Here is a 13,153-nt window from a genome sequence, read left to right as displayed (position 1 = left end):
GTCTTATTCTCTCCCTCTGTCTCAATCTCCCTATCTGTCTAATTCTCTTCCTCTGTCTCATTCTCTAGTTTTCTAATTCTCTCCCTCTCTCTCATTCTCTCTATTCCTCTCCCTCTGTCTCAATCTCTTTATTTGTCTAATTCTTTCCGTCTGTCTCAATCTCTCTGTCTAATTCTCTCCCACTTACTCATTCTTTATTTGTCTAATTCTCTCCCTCTGTCTCATTCTCTCTGTCTAATTCTCTCCCTCTTTCTCATTCTCTCTAATTTTCTGCCTCTGCCTCATTCTCTCTGTCTAATTCTCTCCCTCTGTCTCATTCTCTCTAACTGTCTAATTTTCTCCCTGTTTCATTGCGTCTAATTTTCTGTCTCATTGTCTCTCTTTCTTTCTGTTTCATTCTCTATCTCTCTGTCTCATTCTCTGACTCGTTCTCTGTCTAATTATCTCTCTCTCTCTCATTTTCTCTGTCTCTCCTATTCTATCTTGCTGTCTCATTCCCTTTTTCTCTCATTCTCTCTATTTGTCTAATCCGCTCCCTCTGTCTCATTCTCTCTAATTCGCTTCATCTGTCTCAATCTCTCTGTTTGTCTAATTCTATCCCTCTAACTCATTCTTTATTTGTCTAATCCTCTCCCTCTGTTTCATTCTCTGTCTGTCTAATTCTCTACCTCTGTCTCAATCTCTCCATCTGTCTAATTCTCTCCGTCTGTCTCAATCTCTCTATCTGTCTAATTCTCTCCCTGTGTCTCATTCTCTCTAATTCTCTCCCTCTGTCTCACTCTCTCTAATTCTCTCCCTCTGTCTCATTCTCTATCTGTCTAATTCTCTCCCTCTGTCTCATTCTCTCTAATTCTCTCCGTCTGTCTCACTCACTCTAATTCTCTCCCTCTGTCTCATTCTCTATCTGTCTAATTCTCGCACTGTGTCTCAATCTCTCTATCTGTCTAATTCTCTCCCAATGTCTCATTCTGTCTAATTCTCTCCCTCTGTCCAGCTCTCTATTTTTCTTATTCCCTCCCTCTGAGTCAATCTCTCTATGTGTCTAATTCTCTGTCTCTGTCTCATTCTCTATTTTTCTAATTCTCTCCCTCTGTCTCTATCTCTCTAATCCTCCCCCTCTGACTCAATCTTTATTTCCCTAATTCTCTCCCTCTGTCACATTCTCACTATCTGTCTAATTCTCTCCCTCTGTCTCATTCTCTCTATTTAACTGTCTCTGTCTGATTTTCTATTTGTCTAATTCTCTATCTCTGTCTCAATCTCTCTATCTGTCTAATTCTCTCCCTCTGTCTCATTCTCTCTAATCCTCTCCCTCTGTCTCAATCTCTTTATTTGTCTAATTATCTCCATCTGTCTCAATCTCTCTATCTGTCTAATTCTCTCCATCTGTCTCATTCTCTCTATCTAATTCACTCCCTCAGTCTCATTCTCTCTATCTGTTTAATTTTCTCCCTGTTTCATTACGTCTAATTTTCTGTCTCATTATCTCTCTCTTTCTGTTTCATTCTCTCTCTCTGTCTCATTCTCTGTCTCGTTCTCTGTCTCATTATCACTCTCTCTTTCATTTTCTCTCTCTCTCCTATTCTCTCTTTCTGTCTCATTCACTTTCTCTCTCATTTTCTCTATTTGTCTAATTCTCTCACTTTGTCTCAAACTCTCTATATGTCTAATTCTCTCCCTCTGTCTCACTCTCTATCTGTCTAATTCTCTCCCTGTATCTCAATTTCTCTATCTGTCTAATTCTCTCCCTCTGTCTCATTCTCTATCTGTCTAATCCTCTCACTCTGGCTCATTCTCTCTTTGTCTAATCCTCTGCCTCTGTCTCATTCTCTATTTGTCTAATTCTCACCCTCTGTCTCATTCTTTCTAATTCTCTCCCTATGTCTCATTTTCTCTATCTGTCCAATTCTCTCCCTCTTTCTAATTCTCTCTATTCCTCTCCCGCTGTTTCATTCTCTATCTGTCTAATTCTCTCGCTCTTTCTCATTCTGTCTAATCCTCTCCATCTGTCTCATTCTCTATTTGTCTAATTCTCTCCCTCTGTCTCAATCTCCCTATTTGTCTAATCCTCTCTCTCTGTCTCATTCTCTCTAATTCTCTCCCGCTGTCTCATTCTCTATTTGTCCAATTCAATCCCTCTGTCTCATTCTCTCTAATCCTCTCCCTCTGTCTCAATCTCTCTATTTGTCTAATTTTCTCCCTCTTTCTCATTCTCTATTGGTCTGATTCTCGCCCTCTGTCTCATTGTCTGTAATTCTCTCCCTCTGTCTCATACTCTTTATTTGTCTAATTCTCTCCCACTGTCACATACTCTATCTGTCTAATTCTCTCCCTCTGTCTCACTCTCTATCTGGATAATTCTCTCCCCTCTGTCTCAATCTCTCTATCGATCTATTTCTCTCCCTTTGTCTCATTTTGTCTAACTCTCTCCATCTGTCTCATTTTCTCTTTCTGTCTAATTCTCTCCCTCTGTCTCATTCTCTCTTTGTCTAATTCCCTCCCTCTGTCTCAATCTCTCTATCTGTCTAATTCTCTTTTTGTCTCATTCTCTCTAATCCTCTACCTCTTTTTCATTCTCTATTTGTCTAATCCACTCCCTCTGCCTCCTTCTCTGTAATTCTCTCCCACTGTCTCAATCTCTCTATTTGTCTAATTCTCTTCCTCTGTCTCATTCTTTATTCGTCTAATCCTCTCCCTCTGTCTCATTCTCTCTATCTGTCTAATTCTCTCCCTCTGTTTCATTCTTTATTTGTCTAATTCTCTCCCCCTGTCTCATTCTCTTTATTCCTCTCCCTCTGTCTCAATCTCTTTACTTGTCTAATACTTTCCATCTGTCTCAATCTCTCTGTCTAATTCTCTCCCTCCTTCTCATTCTTTATTTGTCTAATCCTCTCCCTCTGTCTCATTCTCTCTATCTGTCTCATTCTCTACCTCTGTCTCGTTCTGTATTTGTCTAATTCTCTCTCTGTGTCTCAAACTGTCTAGTCCTCTCCCTCTGTCTCATTCTTTATTTGTCTAATTCTCTCCCTATGTCTCATTCTCTCTATCTGTCAAATTCTCTCCCTCTGTCTCATTCTCTATTTGTCTAATTCTCTCCATCTGTCTCAATCTCCCTATTTGTCTAATCCTCTCCCTCTGTCTCATTCTCTCTAATCCTCTCCCTCTGTCTCAATCTCTCTATTTGTCTAATTTTCTCCCTCTTTCTCATTCTCTATTGGTCTGATTCTCTCCCTCTGTCTCATTGTCTGTAATTCTCTCCCTCTGTCTCATACTCTCTATTTGTCTAATTCTCTCCCACTGTCACATACTCTATCTGTCTAATTCTCTCACTCTGTCTCAATCTCTATTTGTCAATTCCTCTCCCTCTGTCTCATTTTCTCTAATCCACTCTGTCTGTCTCATTCCCTCTGTTTCTCTAATCCTCTCCCTCTGTCTCATTCTCTCTAACTCTCTCTCACTGTCTCAATTTCCCTATCAGCCTAATTCGCTCCCACTGTCGCATTCTCGCTAATTCTCTTCCTCTGTCTCAATCTCTCTAACTGTCTAATTCTATCCCCCTGTCTCAATCTCTCTAATCCTCCCCTCTGTCTCATTCTATATTTGTCAAATTCTCTCCCTCTGTCTCATTCTTTATTTGTCTAATTCCCTCCCCCTGTCTCATTCTCTCTATTCCTCTCCCTCTGTCTCAATCTCTTTATTTGTCTAATTCTTTCCATCTGTCTCAATCTCTCCGCGTAATTCTCTCCCTCTTTCTCATTCTTTATTTGTCTATTTCTCTCCCTCTGTCTCATTCTCTCTAACTGTTTAATTTTCTCCCTGTTTCATTGCGTCTAATTTTGTATTTCATTGTCTCTCTCTCTTTCTGTTTCATTCTCTCTCTCTCTGTCTCATTCAATGTCTCGTTCTCTGTCTAATTATCTCTCTCTCTCTCATTTTCTCTGTCTCTCCTATTCTCTCTTGCGTCTCATTCCCTTTCTCTCTCATTCTCTCTATTTGTCTAATTCTCTCCCTCTGTCTCATACTCTATCTGTCTAATTCTCTCCCTCTGTCTCATTCTCTATTTGTCTAGTTTTCTCCCTCGGTCTCATTCTCAATCTGTCTAATCCTCTCCCTCTGGCTCATTCTCTATTTGTCTAATCCTCTCCCTCCATCTCATTCTCTATTTGTCTAATTCTCTCCCTCTGTCTCATTCTCTATCTGTCTAATCCTCTCACTCTGTCTCATTCTCTCTTTGTCCAATCCTCTCCCTCTGTCTCATTCTCTATTTTTCTAATTCTCACCCTCTGTCTCATTCTCTCTAATTCTCTCCCTCTGTCTCATTTTCTCTCTCTGTCCAATTCTCTCCCTCTTTCTCATTCTCTCTAATCCTCTCCCTCTGTTTCATTCCCTATCTGTCTAATTCTCTCGCTCTTTCTCAATCTCTCTATCTGTCTAATTCTCTCACTCTGTCCCATTCTCTCTAATCCTCATGCTCTGTCTCATTCTTTATTTGACTAATTCTCACCCTCTCTCTCATTCATTATTTGTCTCATTCTCTCCCTCTGTCTCAATCTCTCTATATGTCTAATTCTCTCCCTCTGTCTCATTTGTATTTCTCTAATTATCTCCCTCTGTCTCATTCTCTCTAATCCTCTCCCTCTGTCTCAATCTCTTTATTTGTCTAATTCTCTCCCTCTGTCTCATTCTCTATCTGTCTAATTCTCTCCCTCTGTCTCAATCTCTCTATCTGTCTAATTCTCTCACTCTGTCCCATTCTGTCTAATCCTCACGCTATGGTTCATTGTTAATTTGTCTAATTCTCACCCTCTCATTATTTATTTGTCTCATTCTCTCCCTCTGTCTCAATCTCTCTATATGTCTAATTCTCTCCCTCTGTCTCATCTGTATTTCTCTAATTATCTCCCTCTGTCTCATTCTCTCTAATCCTCTCCCTCTGTCTCAATCTCTTTATTTGTCTAATTCTCTCCCTCTGTCTCAAATCTCTCTATCTGTCTAATTCTCTTACACTGTCTCATTCTTTATTTGTATAATTCTCTCCCTCTGTCTCATTCTCTCTGTCTAATTCGCTCCCTCTGTCTCATTCTCTCTATCTGTTTAATTTTCTCCTGTTTCATTGTGTCTAATTTTCTGTGTCATTATCTCTCTCTCTTTCTGTTTCATTCTCTCTCTCTCTGTCTCATTCTCTGTCTCGTTCTCGGCCTAATTATCTCTCTCTGTCTCTCATTTTCCCAATCTCTCCTATTCTCTCTTTCTGTCTCAGTCCCTTTGTCTCTCATTCTCTCTATTTGTCTAATTCTCTCCCACTGTCTCATACTCTCTATTTGTCAAATTCTCTCCCACTGTCTCATTCGCTCTAATACTCTCCAACTGTCTCAATCTCTCTAATTCTATCCCTCTGTCTCACTCTCTCTAATTCTCTCCCTCTGTCTCATTCTCTATCTGTTTCATTCTCTCCCTCTGTCACAATCTCTCTATCTGTCTAATTCTCTCCCTATGTCTCATTCTGTCTAATTCTCTCCATCTGTCTCATTCTCTCTTTCTGTCTAATTCTCTCCCTCTGTCTCGTTCTCTAATTGTCTAATTCTCTCCCTCTGTCTCAATCTCACTATCTGTCTAAATCTCTCCCTCTATCTCATTCTCTCTAATACTCTCCCTCTGAGTCATTCTCTATTTATCTAATCCCCTCCCTCTGTATCATTCTCTCTATCTGTTTAATTTTCTCCTGTTTCATTGTGTCTAATTTTCTGTCTCATTATCTCTCTCTCTTTCTGTTTCATTCTCTCTCTCTCTGTCTCATTCTGTGTCTCGTTCTCGGCCTAATTATCTCTCTCTGTCTCTCATTTTCCCAATCTCTCCTATTCTCTCTTTCTGTCTCAGTCCCTTTGTCTCTCATTCTCTCTATTTGTCTAATTCTCTCCCACTGTCTCATACTCTCTATTTGTCAAATTCTCTCCCACTGTCTCATTCGCTCTAATTCTCTCCAACTGTATCAATCTCTCTATCTGTCTAATTCTATCCCTCTGTCTCAATCTCTCTATCTGTCTAATTCTCTCCCTCTGTCTCATTCTCTCTAATTCTCTCCCTCTGTCTCACTCTCTCTAATTCTCTCCCTCTGTCTCACTCTCTCTAATTCTCTCCCTCTGTCTCATTCCCTATCTGTCTAATTCTCTCCCTCTGTCTCAATCTCTCTATCTGTCTCATTCTCGCCCTATGTCTCATTCTGTCTAATTCTCTCCATCTGGCTCATTCTCTCTTTCTGTCTAATTCTCTCCCTCTGTCTCGTTCTCTAATTGTCTAATTCTCTCCCTCTGTCTCAATCTCTCTATCGGTCTAAATCTCTCCCTCTATCTCATTCTCTCTAATACTCTCCCTCTGAGTCATTCTCTATTTGTCTAATCCCCTCCCTCTGTATCATTCTCTCTATTTCTATCCCACCGTCTAAATCTCTCTATTTGTCTAATTCTCTCCCTCTGTCTCATTAATTATTTGTCTAATCCTCTCCCTCTGTCTCATTCTCGCTGTCTAATTCACTCCCACAGTTTCATTCTCTCTATCTGTTTAATTTGCTCCCTGTTTCATTATGTCTAATTTTCTGTCTCATTATCTCTCTCTCTTTCTGTTTCTTTCTCTCTCCCTCTGTCTCATTCTCTGTCTCGTTCTCTGTCTCATTATCACTTTCTCTCTCATTTTCTCTCTCTCCTATTCTCTCTTTCTGTCTCAATCACTTTCTCTCTCATTCTCTCTATTTGTCTAATTCTCTCCCTCTGTCTCAAACTCTCTATTTGTCTAATTCTCTCCCTCTGTCTCATACTCAATCTGTCTAATTCTTTTCCTCTGTCTCAATCTCTCTATCTGCCTAATTCTCTCCCTCTGTCTCATACTCTATCTGTCTAATTCTCTCCCTCTGTCTCATTCTCTATTTGTCTAGTTCTCTCCCTCGGTCTCATTCTCAATCTGTCTAATCCTCTCCCTCTGGCTCATTCGCTATTTGTCTAATCCTCTCCCTCCGTCTCATTCTCTGTTTGTCTAATTCTCTCCCTCTGTCTCATTCTCTATCTGTCTAATCCTCTCATTCTGGCTCATTCTCTCTTTGTCTAAACCTCTTCCTCTGTCTCATTATCTAATTTTCTAATTCTCACCCTCTTTCTCATTCTCTCTAATTCTCTCCCTCTGTCTCATTTTCTCTCTCTGTCCAATTCTCTCCCTCTTTCTCATTCTCTCTAATCCTCTCCCTCTGTTTCATTCTCTATCGGTCTAATTCTCTCGCTCTTTCTCAATCTCTCTATCTGTCTAATTCTCTCACTCTGTCCCATTCTCTCTAATCCTCATGCTCTGTCTCATTCTTTATTTGACTAATTCTCACCCTCTCTCTCATTCATTATTTGTCTCATTCTCTAACTCTGTCTCAATCTCTCTATATGTCTAATTCTCTCCCTCTGTCTCATCTGTATTTCTCTAATTATCTCCCTCTGTCTCATTCTCTCTAATCCTCTCCCTCTGTCTCAATCTCTTTATTTGTCTAATTCTCTCCCTCTGTCTCATTCTCTATCTGTCTAATTCTCTCCCTCTGTCTCAATCTCTCTATCTGTCTAATTCTCTCCCTATGTCTCATTCTGTCTAATTCTCTCCATCTGGCTCATTCTCTCTTTCTGTCTAATTCTCTCCCTCTGTCTCGTTCTCTAATTGTCTAATTCTCTCCCTCTGTCTCAATCTCTCTATCTGTCTAATTCTCTCCCTCTGTCTCATTCTCTCTAATACTCTCCCTCTGTGTCATTCTCTATTTGTCAAATCCCCTCCCTCTGTATCAATCTCTCTATTTCTCTCCCACCGTCTAAATCTCTCTATTTGTCTAATTCTCTCCCGCTGTCTCATTATTTATTTGTCTAATCCTCTCCCTCTGTCTCATTCTCGCTGTCTAATTCACTCACTCAGTCTCATTCTCTCTATCTGTTTAATTTTCTCCCTGTTTCATTATGTCTAATTTTCTGTCTCATTATCTCTCTCTCTTTCTGTTTCTTTCTCTCTCTCTCTGTCTCATTCTCTGTCTCGTTCTCTGTCTCATTATCACTCTCTCTCTCATTTTCTCTCTCTCCTATTCTCTCTTTCTGTCTCAATCACTTTCTCTCTCATTCTCTCTATTTGTCTAATTCTCTCCCTCTGTCTCAAACTCTCTATTTGTCTAATTCTCTCCCTCTGTCTCATACTCAATCTAATTCTTTTCCTCTGTCTCAATCTCTCTATCTGCCTAATTCTCTCCCTCTGTCTCATACTCTATCTGTCTAATTCTCTCCCTCTGTCTCATTCTCTATTTGTCTAGTTCTCTCCCTCGGTCTCATTCTCAATCTGTCTAATCCTCTCCCTCTGGCTCATTCGCTATTTGTCTAATCCTCTCCCTCCGTCTCATTCTCTGTTTGTCTAATTCTCTCCCTCTGTCTCATTCTCTATCTGTCTAATCCTCTCACTCTGGCTCATTCTCTCTTTGTCTAAACCTCTTCCTCTGTCTCATTATCTAATTTTCTAATTCTCACCCTCTTTCTCATTCTCTCTAATTCTCTCCCTCTGTCTCATTTTCTCTCTCTGTCCAATTCTCTCCCTCTTTCTCATTCTCTCTAATCCTCTCCCTCTGTTTCATTCTCTATCGGTCTAATTCTCTCGCTCTTTCTCAATCTCTCTATCTGTCTAATTCTCTCACTCTGTCCCATTCTCTCTAATCCTCATGCTCTGTCTCATTCTTTATTTGACTAATTCTCACCCTCTCTCTCATTCATTATTTGTCTCATTCTCTAACTCTGTCTCAATCTCTCTATATGTCTAATTCTCTCCCTCTGTCTCATCTGTATTTCTCTAATTATCTCCCTCTGTCTCATTCTCTCTAATCCTCTCCCTCTGTCTCAATCTCTTTATTTGTCTAATTCTCTCCCTCTGTCTCATTCTCTATCTGTCTAATTCTCTCCCTCTGTCTCAATCTCTCTATCTGTCTAATTCTCTCCCTATCTCTCATTCTGTCTAATTCTCTCCATCTAGCTCATTCTCTCTTTCTGTCTAATTCTCTCCTATTCTCTCTTTCTGTCTCAATCACTTTCTCTCTCATTCTCTCTATTTGTCTAATTCTCTCCCTCTGTCTCAAACTCTCTATTTGTCTAATTCTCTCCCTCTGTCTCATACTCAATCTGTCTAATTCTCTCCCTCTGTCTCAATCTCTCTATCTGTCTAATTCTCTCCCTCTGTCTCATTCTCTATCTGTCTAATTCTCTCCCTCTGTCTCATTCTCTATTTGTCTAGTTCTCTCTCTCGGTCTCATTCTCAATCTGTCTAATCCTCTCCCTCTGTCTCATTCTCTATCTGTCTAATTCTCTCCCTCTGTCTCAATCTCTCTATCTGTCTAATTCTCTCCCTATGTCTCATTCTGTCTAATCCTCTCCATCTGGCTCATTCTCCCTATCTGTCTAATTCTCTCCCTCTGTCTCAATCTCTCTATCTGTCTAATTCTCTCCCTCTGTCTCATTCTCTCTAATACTCTCCCTCTGTGTCATTCTCTATTTGTCTAATCCCCTCCCTCTGTATCATTCTCTCTATTTCTCTCCCACCGTCTAAATCTCTCTATTTGTCTAATTCTCTCCCTCTGTCTCATTATTTATTTGTCTAATCCTCTCCCTCTGTCTCATTCTCGCTGTCTAATTAACTCACTCAGTCTCATTCTCTCTATCTGTTTAATTTTCTCCCTGTTTCATGATGTCTAATTTTCTCTCTCATTTTCTCTCTCTCCTATTCTCTCTTTCTGTCTCAATCACTTTCTCTCTCATTCTCTCTATTTGTCTAATTCTCTCCCTCTGTCTCAAACTCTCTATTTGTCTAATTCTCTCCCTCTGTCTCATACTCAATCTGTCTAATTCTCTCCCTCTGTCTCAATCTCTCTGTCTGTCTAATTCTCTCCCTCGGTCTCATTCTCAATCTGTCTAATCCTCTCCCTCTGGCTCATTTGCTATTTGTCTAATCCTCTCCCTCCGTCTCATTCTCTATTTGTCAAATTCTCTCCCCCTGTCTCATTCTCTATCTGTCTAATCCTCTCACTCTGGCTCATTCTCTCTTTGTCTAAACCTCTTCCTCTGTCTCATTATCTATTTTTCTAATTCTCACCCTCTGTCTCATTCTCTCTAATTCTCTCCCTCTGTCTCATTTTCTCTCTCTGTCCAATTCTCTCCCTCTTTCTCATTCTCTCTAATCCTCTCCCTCTGTTTCATTCTCTATCGGTCTAATTCTCTCGCTCTTTCTCAATCTCTCTATCTGTCTAATTCTCTCCCTCTGTCCCATTCTCTCTAATCCTCATGCTCTGTCTCATTCTTTATTTGACTAATTCTCACCCTCTCTCTCATTCATTATTTGTCTCATTCTCTAACTCTGTCTCAATCTCTCTATATGTCTATTTCTCTCCCTCTGTCTCATCTGTATTTCTCTAATTATCTCCCTCTGTCTCATTCTCTCTAATCCTCTCTCTCTGTCTCAATCTCTTTAATTGTCTAATTCTCTCCCTCTGTCTCATTCTCTATCTGTCTAATTCTCTCCCTCTGTCTCATTCTCTATTTGTCTAGTTCTCTCCCTCTGTCTCATTCTCAATCTGTCTAATCCTCTCCCTCTGTCTCATTCTCTCTTTGTCTAAACCTCGTCCTCTGTCTCATTATCTATTTTTCTAATTCTCACCCTCTGTCTCATTCTCTCTAATTCTCTCCCTCTGTCTCATTTTCTCTCTCTGTCCAATTCTCTCCCTCTTTCTCATTCTCTCTAATCCTCTCCCTCTGTTTCATTCTCTATCTGTCTAATTCTCTCGCTCTTTCTCAATCTCTCTATCTGTCTAATTCTCTCACTCTGTCCCATTCTCTCTAAGCCTCATGCTCTGTCTCATTCTTTATTTGACTAATTCTCACCCTCTCTCTCATTCATTATTTGTCTCATTCTCTAACTCTGTCTCAATCTCTCTACATGTCTATTTCTCTCCCTCTGTCTCATCTGTATTTCTCTAATTATCTCCCTCTGTCTCATTCTCTCTAATCCTCTCCCTCTGTCTCAATCTCTTTATTTGTCTAATTCTCTCCCTCTGTCTCATTCTCTATCTGTCTAATTCTCTCCCTCTGTCTCAATCTCTCTATCTGTCTAATTCTCTCCCTATGTCTCATTCTGTCTAATTCTCTCCATCTGGCTCATTCTCTCTTTCTGTCAAACTCTCTCCTTCTGTCTCAATCTCTCTATCTGTCTAATTCTCTCCCTCTGTCTCATTCTCTCTAATACTCTCCCTCTGTGTCATTCTCTATTTGTCTAATCCCCTCCCTCTGTATCATTCTCTCTATTTCTCTCCCACCGTCTAAATCTCTCTATTTGTCTAATTCTCTCCCTCTGTCTCATTATTTATTTGTCTAATCCTCTCCATCTGTCTCATTCTCGCTGTCTAATTCACTCACTCAGTCTCATTCTCTCTATCTGTTTAATTTTCTCCCTGTTTCATTATGTCTAATTTTCTGTCTCATTATCTCTCTCTCTTTCTGTTTCTTTCTCTCTCTCTCTGTCTCATTCTCTGTCTCGTTCTCTGCCTTATTATCACTCTCTCTCTCATTTTCTCTCTCTCCTATTCTCTCTTTCTGTCTCAATCACTTTCTCTCTCATTCTCTCTATTTGTCTAATTCTCTCCCTCTGTCTCAAACTCTCTATTTTTCTAATTCTCTCCCTCTGTCTCATACTCAATCTGTCTAATTCTCTCCCTCTGTCTCAATCTCTCTATCTGCCTAATTCTCTCCCTCTGTCTCATTCTCTATCTGTCTAATTCTCTCCCTCTGTCTCATTCTCTATTTGTCTAGTTCTCTCCCTCGGTCTCATTCTCAATCTGTCTAATCCTCTCCCTCTGTCTCATTCTCTATCTGTCTAATTCTCTCCCTCTGTCTCAATCTTTCTATGTGTCTAATTCTCTCCCTATGTCTCATTCTGTCTAAATCTCTCCATCTGGCTCATTCTCTCTTTCTGTCTAATTCTCTCCCTCTGTCTCGTTCTCTAATTGTCTAATTCTCTACCGCTGTCTCAATCTCTCTATCTGTCTAATTCTCTCCTTCTGACTCATTCTCTCTAATACTCTCCCTCTGTGTCATTCTCTATTTGTCTAATCCCCTCCCTCTGTATCATTCTCTCTATTTCTCTCCCACCGTCTAAATCTCTCTATTTGTCTAATTCTCTCCCTCTGTCTCATTATTTATTTGTCTAATCCTCTCCCTCTGTCTCATTCTCGCTGTCTAATTCACTCATTCAGTCTCATTCTCTCTATCTGTTTAATTTTCTCCCTGTTTCATTATGTCTAATTTTCTGTCTCATTATCTCTCTCTCTTTCTGTTTCTTTCTCTCTCTCTCTGTCTCATTCTCTGTCTCGTTCTCTGTCTTATTATCACTCTCTCATTTTCTCTCTCTCCTATTCTCTCTTTCTGTCTCAATCACTTTCTCTCTCATTCTCTCTATTTGTCTAATTCTCTCCCTCTGTCTCAAACTCTCTATTTTTCTAATTCTCTCCCTCTGTCTCATACTCTATCTGTCTAATTCTCTCCCTCTGTCTCAATCTCTCTATCTGCCTAATTCTCTCCCTCTGTCTCATTCTCTATCTGTCTAATTCTCTCCCTCTGTCTCATTCTCTATTTGTCTAGTTCTCTCCCTCGGTCTCATTCTCAATCTGTCTAATCCTCTCCCTCTGTCTCATTCTCTATCTGTCTAATTCTCTCCCTCTGTCTCAATCTCTCTATCTGTCTAATTCTCTCCCTATGTCTCATTCTGTCTAATTCTCTCCATCTGGCTCATTCTCTCTTTCTGTCTAATTCTCTCCCTCTGTCTCTTTCTCTAATTGTCTAATTCTCTCCCTCTGTCTCAAACTCTCTATCTGTCTAATTCTCTCCCTCTGTCTCATTCTCTCTAATACTCTCCCTCTGTGTCATTCTCTATTTGTCTAATCCCCTCCTTCTGTATCATTCTCTCTATTTCTCTCCCACCGTCTAAATCTCTCTATTTGTCTAATTCTCTCCCTCTGTCTCATTATTTATTTGTCTAATCCTCTCCCTCTGTCTCATTCTCACTGTCTAATTCACTCACTCAGTCTCATTCTCTCTATCTGTTTAATTTTCTCCCTGTT

Source organism: Carcharodon carcharias, assembly GCF_017639515.1.
Source record: "Carcharodon carcharias isolate sCarCar2 chromosome X unlocalized genomic scaffold, sCarCar2.pri SUPER_X_unloc_4, whole genome shotgun sequence".
NCBI lineage: Eukaryota > Metazoa > Chordata > Chondrichthyes > Lamniformes > Lamnidae > Carcharodon > Carcharodon carcharias.
Note: the sequence above shows the minus strand (reverse complement) of the source record.